At 34.2% G+C, this 15124-nt stretch overlaps 1 non-coding gene across 1 annotated transcript; it reads left to right on the forward strand.

Annotated features, from left to right (window-relative positions):
* Positions 1-330: 330 nt before the first annotated feature.
* On the forward strand, positions 331-434 carry LOC117803920. The gene has a single exon (XR_004628035.1). It is a non-coding gene; the product is annotated as a U6 spliceosomal RNA (small nuclear RNA).
* Positions 435-15124: the final 14690 nt, after the last annotated feature.

Here is a 15124-nt window from a genome sequence, read left to right on the forward strand (position 1 = left end):
TAAGTGTAAGGAAAATGTCTGAAATGATGCTGATAATTTTAGCTTCAGAAAAGTGAGAGGACACTGATAACATTCACTGAAATGAAGAATACTCAACATGAGGTAAATTTGGAGAAGAAAAGGAAAGCTAGCTCAATTCATATTTGAACATTATGAGATTACATTGTTCACGAAACATGCAAAGGCATATTCAGTGGACCCTGGAAGACACAGGTTTGGTGCTTAAGAGAGAATCTGGAGCTGCCAAAGTAGATTTTGGATAACTACGGTATATATAAATGATAAAGAGAAACTGTGGGTATAAATGAAGTCACTAGAAGTAAAAATACAGTGCTCACTTTGGCAGCACATATACTAAAATTGGAATGATACAGAGATTAACATGGTCCCTGAACAAGGATGACACACAAATTCGTGAAGCATTCCATATTTTTTAATCTGTGGATATAGTATTTTGTGAATGATCTTTTCAATAAAAGAAAACCTTACAGAAAAAAAAGAAATAAAAATATAGTGAGAGAAGATAATTAAGGCTACCCTAGAACTCTTTAACAGTTGAATAGATAATTTATTATTACTAGTCCTAGCTAGATTGCATCAGACAATAAAAAATCAATGAAAAAGTTTATTCACAAACAATGTCTGAAGAGATTATACCATTCTTTCATAACTTTAAACCTAGTGAAGTTTTCATATAGTTAATCCAGAAAATTTTCTGTTGGGAGATTAAGTCTTGAGGGAAAGTTTTGTACCAATAGCATAGAATCCAGAGTTCTCATTTATATGGTCGAACAGTTTACCTGGGATAACCATTGATTTGTTCTGTTTTTTTTTTTTTAAATCTAGGTCATCAGTATAAATTTAATTTTTTTTAAAGATTTTATTTATTTATTCGACAGAGATAGAGACAGCCATCGAGAGAGGGAACACAAGCAGCGGGAGTGGGAGAGGAAGAAGCAGGCTCATAGCAGAGGAGCCTGACGTGTGGCTCGATCCCATAACGCCGGGATCACGTCCTGAGCCGAAGGCAGACGCTTAACCACTGTGCCTCCCAGGCGCCTCTTTGTATGAATTTAATTTTTAATATGGTAAGTTGCAAGAAAATTGAACTCCTCTAAGAAAACAAGCCAAGAGAGTCCCAAAATATAATCAGGGTGGAAAACTGCTCTTGGGGAATGTGAGGTATAGTTAAATACCCTAGGATTAGCCTTATTCCCAACTTTAATGTATCCTAATATTAGAGATTTTTGTAAAAAACTACATCCAAAGAAATAGTCCAAGATTCGACAAATAAATAACAAATTATTTCTTTCTATTTAAATGTTCAGGTATTTGTGGATAAAAACTATATTTTAGATTTTTTTTAAACTAACACCATGATTACGTAGTGTAATATTGCATATATGCTACAAAATACTATATATTTGACAACAAAAACACATTATTTGTACTTAAATAAAGATTGTAATAATNAAATAACAAATTATTTCTTTCTATTTAAATGTTCAGTATTTTGGATAAAAACTACATTTTAGATTTTTTTTAAACTAACACCATGATTACGTAGTGTAATATTGCGTATATGCTACAAAATACTATATATTTGACAACAAAAACACATTATTTGTACTTAAATAAAGATTGTAATAATCAGTCACCATCACTGTTTAAAATGGATCCAGGGTACGTGGGTGGCTCAGTTGGTTAAATGTCTGCCTTTGGCTCAGGTCACCATCCTGGGGTTTTGGGATTGAACCCCACATCAGACTCCCTGCTCAGTGGGAGTCTGCTTTTCCCTCTCCTTCTGCCCCTCCCCCACTCATGTTCTCTGTCTCTTTCTCTCTCTGTTTCTCTCTCTCAAATAATTAAAATCTTTAAAAAAATAAAAATAGGTTAAAAATTAATATGGGCAGCATCTGAATTTCTAATGAAGAGTTAACTGAGTTATTCAGAAGAAGATTATTTCAATATGAGTAGCTCCAATCACATAGCAAGATAATTTCCCAGTAAACATTTCCTATATGGGTAATATATGTGAAGGGCAACAAACCTTTCTATAAAGATAGAAAATATTTTAGGCTCTGCAGTTCAGACCGTCTGAAATCTGTCCTTGTAGTGCAAAAAGAGCTGTAGAAAATACATACAGGAACGAGTGTGCCTAGTGTTTAAAAAGAAATAAAAAGCCATATATACAGCCACTTAATTATGATTTCCTATAATTTTCATGTGTCACGCAATAGGATACTTCTGATTTTTTTCAATATTGGGGGGTATAAAATACTCTCAGTTCACCATGCGAAACAAAGAAAAACAGGCAGAAGGTCACATTGGGCATTCGGACTATAGCTTGCTGACTTCTGAACTAGTACCTAAAATCTCTGTGATTTTTCTTTCAAACTGAATGTATGCAAGCAGCATATATGCAGGCTAAGATTGAGTTCTCTGGATTCTTAAAACCCTGAGGTGGGAGCAGTGTGACTTTTTTCCCTCTCACATCTTTCTATTCCTCTTATTTGACATAGAATAAATGATTTTGTTGTTGTTCTGTGTTCGTAGCCTCAAAAACATAGGTTTTTGGAATGACTGCATGTATGTGTGACTAAATAAAAAATATTAATAGCATTTCTATTCTGGCAGGGCACTAGACACAACCCAAAATCAAATGACTCAGTTTTCTTTTTTCCCCAACACTTTTAATGTAGCTATATTATAAGAAACCCAGTTTCTTCACTGATGTTCACTTAACCCACAATGTGTAAGCATAATCAGTTTAAAATTCCATATCCATTTTAATTGTTCCCAAAGAAGCATAATAACAGAGTTTATCATAGAGTCAAAATAAATAAAGTACATTATTGATTCTGTGCTTACAACGCTTAGGCATTTAAAGACAAGTTTTTCATGACTGTAAAGCACAATTATTTTAAATTATGTCATTATTTAATAAATATATGCATATAAAAAACAGATAATTATATTGATTTTGTTTTAGCTACTTAATAGTGTACTGACCATTGGAACATTTGTTTCCCTGAATCACATATTTAGTCATGCTAACATTTCTAGATATGTAATTATTCAGGTGATAATAGTTTTATAGACTTTGATATTTTAAAGCATAATGGTTAAGAGCATCAGGTATGCAATTAAACAAAACTACAGATCTCAGATCAGATCCATTTCTTACTAGCTATGTGACCTTGTACAATTTACCTATCTGTGACTTGTTTTCCTCTTTGCACGGAGGCAGCAATTGATAGCTCAGAGGAAGTTAACACTTAAAAAAGTTAATATGTACAGTTGTTCACAATAGTTTCTGGTGAATTTTAAGAACTTAATACATGTGAGCTTTTTACATATATTTAAGTAAGTCGATAAAATATTGTCATAAACATGCCTATTTTTAGTTATCTATTTCATCCCACTCAGCAAATATAATATAGGAGAAAATAATTAGGCGCCATTAGAGAAGATTTCAGACAAATTGGCCTATGCATTAAGAATATTTTTACATCATACAAGTAACCTACATTGGAAATGAGATCTGAAGGAAAATTCCTACCAGCAGAAAGCAGCTAAAGGCCTGTGGAATTTTACCCCAAATCCTTTTAAAAAGGACATGTTCATATCCAACCATAAGCATGCTCTTGTTTGTATTGAGTTTCCTTTACTTTCAAATATTTTAAGTTAGAGTATCTGTCTTCTTTTGACTTGAATAAATCCCCTTTGGTTGAATGTTGCCTCTTCCTTGGCTGTGGAAGCATATTAACAAGAAGGTTATTTATAAAACTCCAAATTATCTTGTTTCATGATCACTATTCTTAGAATATATAGTGGTCTCAAAAGTGGATAGAATTAATAAGTTAAGGTGTCAAAATGGAACTAAAAAGGGAAAAACACGAACTTCTTGTTAGAAATTATTGCCTTATATCTTGTCTTTAATTTATTGATGAAGAGTCATTTTAAAGATATTTATAGTTTGGAATCTTCCAGAATAAGCATAAAGCAAATAAATAACTCTTGATGAAAAGCGAATAATCCCCAAATATCATCAAATACAGGTGGATGGGTTTTGTTGTTTGAGAGTTTCTTGCTGTCGTTGGTCATTGTTCTTTTAAGGGACTGTGTCTCATAGGGAATAAAATATTTGGCAGTGGTTGGTTTTCATTGTGTAAGGTAAATACTGTACCATCTCTAAGGTAAGTCTCTTAATATCCTAAAATTAGTTCCTATTTTATAATTTTGAGAATGCTAATTCATACATTCCAATATCAGTTTTTCATTAAAGGCACAATTGAATCATATCAATCAATTACTGCTTAATCTCATGAGAGATAAATTTTGGCAAGACATTTTTAGTGAAAGCTTATGAATCTGTTTCCCAATGTAAAAACTATTAATTTACAGTAGCTTCTCTGTACTTAGATGCTACACTGTTATCACTTGCCTGCCTCTCCTCAACACCCAAATAACCATTATTTTATTTCATTGCTCCTTTTTATATTTTTATCAAATTATATTATTTACTGCTAGCCATTTTTTAACTTAAAAAAGTTACACCATAACATACTAGTCATTTTTTAACTTAAAAAAGTTATACCATAGCGTATTTTTCATTTCATTATTTTGCTCATTATTTCACCAATCATACCTATGTTGTTCTATGTATCAAGCATATATAGAGAAAATAATATTTGTTTTTTTTCCATTTTTGTTTAAAAAATATTTGCTCTGTTTTTTGATTTGTCGGTTTTGTTAAGGGAAGATCATCATGTATGCATGTGATTTTGAGAGAAATTTTATTTAAAATTAACATCTTGCAATGTTTATTCACCCAGAATTTCTACCCAAGAAACCATTATATAGCTTGGCTATTTTTAGCTATACACTGCTAGATGCAGCAAGGTAAACTGATTTCTAATCTAGTTTTAGAGATGATATATTTATTAAAAATAAATAAAATGTAATCCAAGAACAATTTTATAAAGTTTCCCCCAAATCTACATTTTTTTCCTTATCAAATTAGATGGAAATATCCGTCATCATAGGCAACCGCAGTTTCTCTTGGTGGCTTTAATGTTCTCAGTGGGAAGAGAATAATGCAAACCTAAATGTAAACAATGTACATTTACTAAATCAAAAGGAAATTTAATATTGTTCACAATACCGAATTTAATAAGTGTTACCAAAAGGTTTAAAAATAACATAACCATTTCCCTTCATTTACATCTGACACCTTAATGTAAGACTTGGCTCAGACATATGGTTCATTTAATCAAGTAGGCTTTTGTCAACATAAGTCCACTGACAGATGTTTATGTAATACAGATGTCTCGTGTTTTAGGTGCATAAATAACATCTGGGAGATTATTATTTTTTTAAGATTATTTATTTGAGAGAGAGAAAGTGAGAGAGAAGACAGAGAGAGACAGAGAGCAGCAGGGAGGAATACAGGGAGAGGGATAATCAGACTCCACACTGAGTGTGGAGCCTGAGTTGGGACTCAGTCTCACGACCTTGGGGTCGTGACCTGAGTTGAAATCATGAGTCGGTCACTCAACCATTTGAGCCCCTGAGAGATTATTTTTAGAAGTGAACTTTCATGGACTTCATTCTCAGAGATTCATTTCAGCAGGTCTGGATTAGGGCTGAAGTTTGGACTTTTGATGGTCAATCTAGAACATTTTAATGCAGGTTTTCCACCCATCCTACTTTGAAGACCACTGTGACTGGTCCTTTCTCTGAACTCGCTATAGTTCACTTCTATCTTTTATGAAGAATGAAGCACATAGTTCAGTATTGTAAACTGTTTTCTTGGTAAGGAAATAAGATAAGTTTATCCAAGGTCAGAAAAAAGTTTATATTGTTTCTATTCTTTTTTGATGTTAGGTTTTATTTTGTAAACAAAATATTAAGCACATTAATTTTTAAGGAATAATTGAAATACCTTCCATATCTTTCCTAGATGTCAAATTATATTTAGAATGCTTCATTTATACCTTATTTTTTCTTAAGTTTACTTGTGTTTGTCTATATAGCCACTATTTTTATGTTACTCATTCACATTGCTTTTTTTAATTAAAAAAATACTGAGTACCTACAAAATACCATGTATGGTTCTTGAGCTGCTGGGATTATAGATAAACTCCCTGAGTAAACTACCTGACTGTGTACTATCTAGTAAAACAGAAGAAAGGCTGTAGACATAAATTAGTACATATCAGGTCGTAATAGGAATTTTAGGGAAAAGTAGAACAAAGTTGGTTGGATCACAAGTGGTGTAAAAGCTAGCTATTTTATATAGAGTTATCAGGAGAGGACTCTTCATGGAAGTGACATTTTAGCAAATACCTGAATGAAGTGAGGACAACTACCATAGACATCTGGGAGAAAATATTCAGGTCAAGGGAGTAGCAGCTGATAGCCCCTAAAGCAGAAAGGGGATTAACGATAAAGATAATGAAAGAACATTGTACAAGTAGCAGAGTTGAGGAGAAAGTGATAAAGAAAAAAAAAAGTTAAGGCAATGACATAGCTGATTGTCTTGTAGGTCATTTAAAAACTTTGGCTTAATGTGTATGAGGGGAAGCTACTTGATTGTTGTTAACCTAAATGCAATGTATCTGATCTTTCCGGTTCCTGGATGGAGAACAGACCACTGGGCAAGGGTAGGAGCAGGGACACCAGTTTGGAAGCTATTGTGATGATGTAAATAAAGGCTGACAGTGTCTCAAACAGTGGAATTGTTGTGGTGATTATGAGAAATAGCTGGATTCTGGATTTATTTTCAAGATAAATTAGACAGAATTTGCTGATGGATTGGATGAGAAATAGGAGAGATGAGTGGAAATGACTGAAAAAGTTGGGTCCAAGAAACTGAAAGAATAGATTTCTATTTACTGAGAAAATACCAGATTGCAGCAGAAGCACATTGAAGGTAGACTTAAACAAAATATTTTGTGCATATTGAGATACCTGTTAGACATTCAAGTGGACACAGCTGTGAGAATTTCCTCTGGCTTGCCCATATTATGTTTATTATTTAGCACTGGAGTTTAATGTCCTCTATAACCTTGAATGTTTAAATGTGCAACAGCTATTAATGGCAATTTATACAACCACTAAGTACGTGGTATTAAGACTGGATTTGAGATAATCATCTTAAAATTATGTACCCAAATAAATCCATATTGATGTCTACCTTTTGTTTTTGCTTCTAAATAAGATTTTTCTGCCAATAAAAGAATGAAACATCTGTCCCTTATTCTTCTCTTACCCTTTTCCCAGCCCAACACACGTGCATCCTAACATACATACCTCGCAAAAACATCACTCCAAACATGCACTACCAGCACACCCCCACCCTAACACACACCCCCCCCACATACCCCCGACACACACACACACAAACACACACCACACACTCCCACATATATTAAACTGTTATTAGCTACAATTTCTTTTCTTTTTTTTTTTAAGATTTTATTTATTTATTTGACAGAGATAGAGACAGCCAGCGAGAGAGGGAACACAAGCAGGGGGAGTGGGAGAGGAAGAAGCAGGCTCATAGCGGAGGAGCCTGATGTGGGGCTCGATCTCATAACACCGGGATCACGCCCTGAGCCGAAGGCAGACACTTAACCGCTGTGCCACCCAGGCACCCCAGCTACAATTTCTTTTTGTTCATAAATAGATAATTTCTTACAAGTTTTGTATTCTATTAAAGCTCAAGTAGATAAAGAATAGGACTTCAAATTATGTTTGTNCCTCCAGCTACAATTTCTTTTTTTTCATAAATATATAATTTCTTACAAGTTTTGTATTCTATTAAAGCTCAAGTAGATAAAGAATAGGACTTCAAATTATGTTTGTATGTATATATAATTATTGTTGACACAAAAAAGGAAAGCAAATATTAACCTGGAGTTTGGGGCTTATTCTCAACAGTATAATATATGTATTTCCCATTTTCGTCTTTATAAAAGTGAAATACAGCTTAGCTTAATGTTCAAAAAACAGATGTAACTAACATTTTGCTTTAATGATGAAAAGGAATAGAGATAATTCTGTTTAGGTCAACACAATATGGCTATAGAAAAGTTTTGCTTATAAGCAGAGCAATTTTTCTTTATTTAGATAATAATAGTTAACATTTGCTAAAGCTTACTATACACAAGGTATTTTGCTAAGGGCTTTGCCTGAGTTATTAAACCTTCACACAAATCTTGTGAGGCTGATTTCATTATCATTCATTTTCTACATTATAAGGAAATGGAGACACTGAGCAATAAAGAAACTGGAATGTGGTAACACAGCACTAATAGATATACCTTGAATATGATCCCACTTCTGTCTTATTCCATCATCTGTTTTTATAAGCATGAAGCCACACAGAAGTTAAGTGAGTGAAAAAATACTTCTGTATGTAACGTTTTGATACAACAGCGTTATATGAGAGAACCCAACAGACTAGCTATGTTTAGATGGTTGGTATTTGGACAACAGTGGGGTTGGCATCTCTGGGTGTATTATTTGTAACGTGGACCAACAGTTGGCACATGTTACTTTGCAGAATAATGGTTTGAGACTCAAGTCAATAGTCAATCTCTTCCTTTACTACTTGAATGAGTCAAGAGAAATAACTGGGATAGCAGTTTCTTAAGGATTTATCTATAAAATAAAATAACTTATAACCCAATTTGGCTTAGAATAGCAATGCCTCATTCTGGTTTTCACTCACTTGTGAAACATGTCAAGCTCTCCTACCTCAGGTTTTTGGACGTGTTTTGTCTTCTGGGGATGTTCTTCCTTAATTTCTTTAATTTTTTAAAATTAGCCTTCTAAACTCAAATGTCATGTCTTCAGAGAGGAATTTTTTGACTACCTGACCAAGAGACTTCCCCTTACTCACCATGTGCACGGCATTATTACTTTTTAAAATATCATAGTCTTATGTTTATTTCCTTCACAACGCTGCACATGTTATTTATAAATTTATTTTCCTGTGTACTTGTTGATTGCATGTATCTGTCTCTAAAACATAAGCTGACTTCACTTTTTAATGCATAATACTTGCCTGTCAAAGCATCCTGCACCTCACAGATGATCAATAAGTACTAATTAAATTAATGAATCAATAGTGCCACTACTGTCTCGTAATCGTCCCACTACACCCAGTAAAGAATTTGCCTCACTCTTTTGTAGAGCTTGGTGTTAAAGAATACTTACTGTGATTGACAGATGTGGGTGAGAGTGTGAGAAATTAACCAAGTTTTTGACAAATTAGGTTAGCCTAGTAACTCTTTGCAGCAAATAGATTTGGAGTTTGCCTCAAAATTATTCCAAATTTTCAGTTAAAAATCTTTCCTAAAAGCCTTATCATCACCTCACACTTATAATAATTAAAAGAAAACCTACCATATGGAATCTAATAGGTTCCTCTAACCCATAAACCTGCTTTTGTAACTCATTTACTGAGCCTAAAATCTCAGTACCTAAGCTTCATTTCTGTGTCCTCTTTATTCCTTTTCTTGTAAACCCATGTGGTCATGGAAGTCTTTACCTATTCATTCATCTGTAAATCTCTGACTAAATAGGAAATGTGTGTGATGTCCTAGAAATTTTTTAAATCCAATCTTATCTGTGGGCATGGACAAGTTTTGACATCTGAGGTTCAGATTTATCATCTATATAAAGGGAATAATATGCTATGGTTTTGATTGGTGTTATGAAAATTACACAATGATTCAAACTAGGGCTTTGGGAGACTTTGGTTAGAGTCCCACCTCTACCATTTCACAAGTGTAAGTCTCAGAGGAGTATTCCAACCCATAAACCTGAAATAGGAATAGCATCTACTTCATGTGCATCTAGAGTGAAAAGTGCACTTCCTGACACACAATAGGTACTAAATAAATGGTTGCTACTGAAAGGCTTGGTGACTCAAAGGAAAAGTTGGACATATGAATATGAGTACAGTAGCAAGGTTATGTGCAGAATAATGATCCCTATAATCAGACTAGTCACAAATGAAGGCAGTAACTAATCTTCTGAGGAAGGTAGTCATTACAAGATGAGACAATTAAACTGAATGATGAAGATCAATAGGTTTTAAACTGATGGATATAGGTGGAAATGTGTTCAATAAAGAGGAGGTGTGGTAGAGAATGAGAAGCAAGAAATGGTATGATGATGTGAGACTGAATTGAACATTGGGTGGAAGTAGAGAGCAGGGAAAAAAAGGCAAATACATTGTTATATCTCATCGTAGTTTTGATTTGTATTTCCCTGGTGATAAGTGATGTTGAGCATCTTTTCATGTGTCTGTTAGCAATCTGTATGTCTTCTTTGGGAAAAAAAATATTTATGTCTTCTGCCCATTTTTTAACTGGGTTATTTGTTTTTTTGGTGTTGTTTGTTAAGTTCTTTATAGATTTTGGATACTAACCCTTTATCAGATATGGCATTTGCAAATAAATATATTCTGCCATTCTGAAGGTTACCTTTCAGTTCTGTTGTTTATTTCCTTTGCTGTGAGAAGCTTTTTATCTTGATGAAGTCCCAATAGTTTATTTTTGTTTTTGTTTTCCTTGCCTCAGTAGATGTATCCAGTAAGAAGTTGCTACAGCCATGTCAAAGAGGTTACTGTCTGTGCTCTCCTCTAGGAGTTTGTTGGTTTCCTGTCTCATGTTTAGGTCTTTAATCTATTTTGAATTTATTTTTGTGCATGGTGTAAGAAAGTGGTCCAGTTTCATTCTTTTACACGTTGCTGTCCAGTTTTCACAACACGATTTGTTGAGAGGTATCACCTCACATCTATAAGAATGGCTAAAATCAATAACAGAGGAAACAACAGATGTTGGCAAGGATACAGAGAAAAGGGAGCCCTCTCACACTGTTGAGGGGAATGCGAACTCATGTAGCTGCTCTGGAAAACAGTATGGAGGTTCCTCAAAAAGTTAAAAATAGAACAACCCTATGATCCTGCAGTTGCACTATTGGGTATTTACCCAAAGGATACAAAAATACAGATTGGAAGGGATATATGCACCCCAATGTTTATAGCAGCATTATCTACAATAGCCAAATGATGGAATAGGCCTAAATGTCCATCCACTGATGAATGGATAAAGAAGGAATAGTATATACATATATGCGATGGAATATTACTCAAGCATTAAAAAGAATGGAATCTTGCCATTTGCAATCATGTGGATAGAGCTAGAGAATATTATGCTAAGTGAAATAAGTTGGAGAAAGACAAATGCCATGTGATTTCACTCATGTGGTATTTAAGAAATGAAACAAATTAACATAGGGGGAAAAGAGTGAGGTAAACCACCAAGCCAACTCTTAACTATAGAGAACAAATTAAGGATTGCTGGAAGGGAATGAGGGGGGAAGGGTTAAATGGGTGATGGGTATTAAGGAGAGCACTTGTAATGGGCACTGGGTGTTGTATATAAGTGATGAATCACTAAATTCTGCACCTGAAACTAATATTACATTGTATGTTAACTGGAATTTAAATAAAAACTTGGAAGAAAAATAATCAGTGTAAAAGCAAAGACAAATATGCTGTTGGGTATAGATAGGGACCAATCAATCATGAAGAACCTTATGTGGAATAATAAAAAAAATAATATTTGACTTTTAATGAGATGGAATACAATTGGAAGATTTGAACAGAGAAATCATCAAGTCTCTGAGGACTGCTGTGATATTGTGATTTATAAATTAAAATTTAATATATTAGGTCTTTGTCTCTCTTTCTAGTACATAGCTCATAAAACCATTAGAATTCCTAACTCTATGAGAATTCTCTAACAGATGAGAGCTATAAAGGTGCCCTTTGTTATTATGTTCACAAGATGACTTTTGGACCCAATCTAGGGATAGGGGCTGGTTTCTAGAACAGCCAATCTTGTGGTTAGAGGGTTGGAACTTACTGTCCCACACGTGTACTTCTGGGGATTGGGGAGAGACAGGCTTAAAGTTGAATCAATCTCCAATGACCAATGATTTATTCGTGTCTTTGTGATAAAACTTCCATAAAATCCCCAAAGGACTGGGTTTGGAGAGCTTCCAGGTTGGTGAATACATGAAGATAAGGGGAGAGCAGCCTTCCTGGAGAGGGCTGGAGGCTCCTGCCCTTTCCCCATAGCTTGCCCTATGTATCTCTTCTACCTGGCTGTTTTTGTTATATCCTTTTATAATAAATCAGTAATCTCGTAAGTAAAAGTTTTCTCTGAGTTCTGTGAGGTGCCCTAGTATATTAATTGAACCCCTGGAGGGGGTCATCGGAACATTCAATCTGTAGCTGGTAGATCAGAAGCACAGGTGATAACCTGTATCTGAAGTGGGGGTAGGGAGGAGCAGCCTTGTAGGCCTGAGGAGAATGTCCTTGTAAACTCCAGTATATGTCTGGTTGGTTTGGTTCAGAATCCAGCCATAAAAATTAAGTACTACTAGCAAATTTAATATTTTTCTGTAATATTCATGAATATAATTTACATATAATAAAGTGAAGAGTTCCTGCTATTTTATTTTGATGAGTTTTGAGGTTGTGAGTTTTTGTTATAGATGCATGTAGAATATTATCAAACATGATCTCTGCATTTATGAGATGATCATATACTTTTCTTTATAATGTTAATAGTTAAATTGATTTTCAAATGTAAAATCAGTTTTTCATTATTGAGATAACTCATTTGTTCATGCTTTCTGTATAATAGGATACAGTTTGCTAATATTTTGTTAGAGAGTTTTACATGTATGGTGATAAGAAATTATTCTTTGGTTTTACTTTTGCCATATTTTCATCAGATTTTCATGTCAGATTATATTGGCTTCATGATACAAATTAGCAATTGTTCCAATCTGATGGATTTTCTGGAAGAGTTTGTGTAAGATGTTTATTTTTTTTTCTTTAAAGTATTAATTTACCAGTGAAGCTATCTAGGCCTAGAGTTCTCTTAATAGTTTTTTAAATTGTTTTCAACTATGTTGATTCACATAGAACTATTTACATTTCTTATTTTGTTTGGGCTAGTTTAGATAAGTTGGGTTTTGTTTTATTTTTGTTTTTGTACAAAAATTTTGTGTTTGATATGTTTTCAGATTTATTCACATAAGGTTCATATATGTCCTTAGCATCCTTTTAATTACTGTGATATATGTACTGGTGTCTACTCTTTCATTGCTGAAATTGTTAGTATTTTCTCTCCTCTTGATTTGTCTTATAAAGGGATTTATTAGGTATATTAATCTTAAAAAATAGCAACTATATTTATTTCCTATCCCTGGAGATAATGCAAACTACTACAGTGATGGCCCCTGGAATCATAATAAAAGCAGTCATCTATAATGAGGTTGATAATGTCTATAATGAGCACATTAAAGTGAATGAACTATCCATTCTCCAGAGCTCACCAGACAATCATGTTCCATGGGAAGGCTTGGAGGTCACTTCCATTTACCACAGTAATGAGGGATGAAGTGGGTGGGACAAAGACCAGCATCTTAGCAGTCCATTGGTGGCTTTCTGAAAGGAACTGAAAACAATTACTCTAATAATCCTACACTGAAAGGAAAATTAGGGAAATATCTAAATTCTTTCAGGTCTCCTGATCACAAGGTTCAATCTGACATGTATTTCTGGAGATCTGAAGTGACATCATGATGTTGGTAGACAATTCTCCATGGTCCTTTCAATTTTCGCACAAATAAATCAACTTTTGCTCTGCAACATGTTTCCAAATACTGTTTGTGTAACAAACGGCCTTAGAAGATAGAGATATTGTCTCCTTCCAGGGCACAGGTAATATTTTTTGCTTACCGTAATGATAAAGGTAATGTCTCCCTCTGGGAAGGTATTTGAGCAAGTTTTCTAACAGCCCATTCATTGCAGATTTGGATTTTGAAAGCTTGAAGTCCGTCAGTTGTGATGCAAATTTACTCCTTGCGCAGTATTCCTCTGAATCACTCCACATGAACTCTGATGGTACTTAGAGAGCAGAGAGAACTAATGTAAATGAAACACAGGANTTCCTCTGAATCACTCCACATGAACTCTGATGGTACTTAGAGAGCAGAGAGAACTAATGTAAACATGAAACAGGGTTCTTCCTGTGGCATGAGTAATGAAACACTTTGTCTTTGACCTGAGTTTCATGTCTTCTGCTAACATCAATGCACTTGTGACAGGTTGACTTGTAAGCTTGCAAACAGAAAATTTCAGATACTTCGTAGTTCTTGATAATTATCCCCTACAGATTTGGGACATAAAGGGAGCAGGTATTAAATTGAATTCAGACTAAGTGGACTGGTGAGTCCACAGACCCACTTAGAGGTCATTTCTCTAACCACTAATAGATCTACTTAGCATAAGGGATAACCACTACATTTGGTCCTTGGCCTGTGTGGTAGGAATTAGTTCCCAAGTCCAGACCTTGCAAAAATCAGACAGAATATGGAGAATGAAAATTATATACTGTTCTCTCAAGCGAGTAGTAACTTCAATTCAGATACTCTACCAGATGCAGTATGTGCACTAGAGAGAATTAACATGATCTCAGAAACATGGCATGAGGCAAAGTATGATTTATCAAATTGATTTATTTATAACTCTTTTAGGAGAGAAAATCAGAATGAGTTCACATGCACTTGGAAGAAAAAAATGGTATAAGTTATAGTTTGCCCAGGACTATGTTAATTCCCTTTCTCCCTTTCATATCATCCAAAGAGAAATAGACTCTTTGGACAGTCCATGGAATATCACTGGTACACTGAATTGATAATAGCATACAGATAAGATTAGATGAGCAAGAAGTGACTAGTGTATTAGAGGCCTTGGTAAGACATGAAGTCAAGAGGGTGGAAACTAAAGATTCAGAGACGTGCTACATTGTTAACATGTCTAAGGGCTAATGCACTTAGCATTCTGGGAAATTCTCCAAAGTAAAAACAAATTATTTCACCTGACTCTCCCATCATGAAGACTTCTTAGATTTATTTTTCTTACTTTATAGTGATTCTAGAAATAAAAAACCTTATTAGATTTTGTCTTCAAATAACATTATACTATTACATGAACAATATAAGGAACTTAATAATTAGTGTATTA

This window comes from Ailuropoda melanoleuca, chromosome 9 (genome assembly GCF_002007445.2).
Source record: "Ailuropoda melanoleuca isolate Jingjing chromosome 9, ASM200744v2, whole genome shotgun sequence".
NCBI classification, from domain to species: domain Eukaryota; kingdom Metazoa; phylum Chordata; class Mammalia; order Carnivora; family Ursidae; genus Ailuropoda; species Ailuropoda melanoleuca.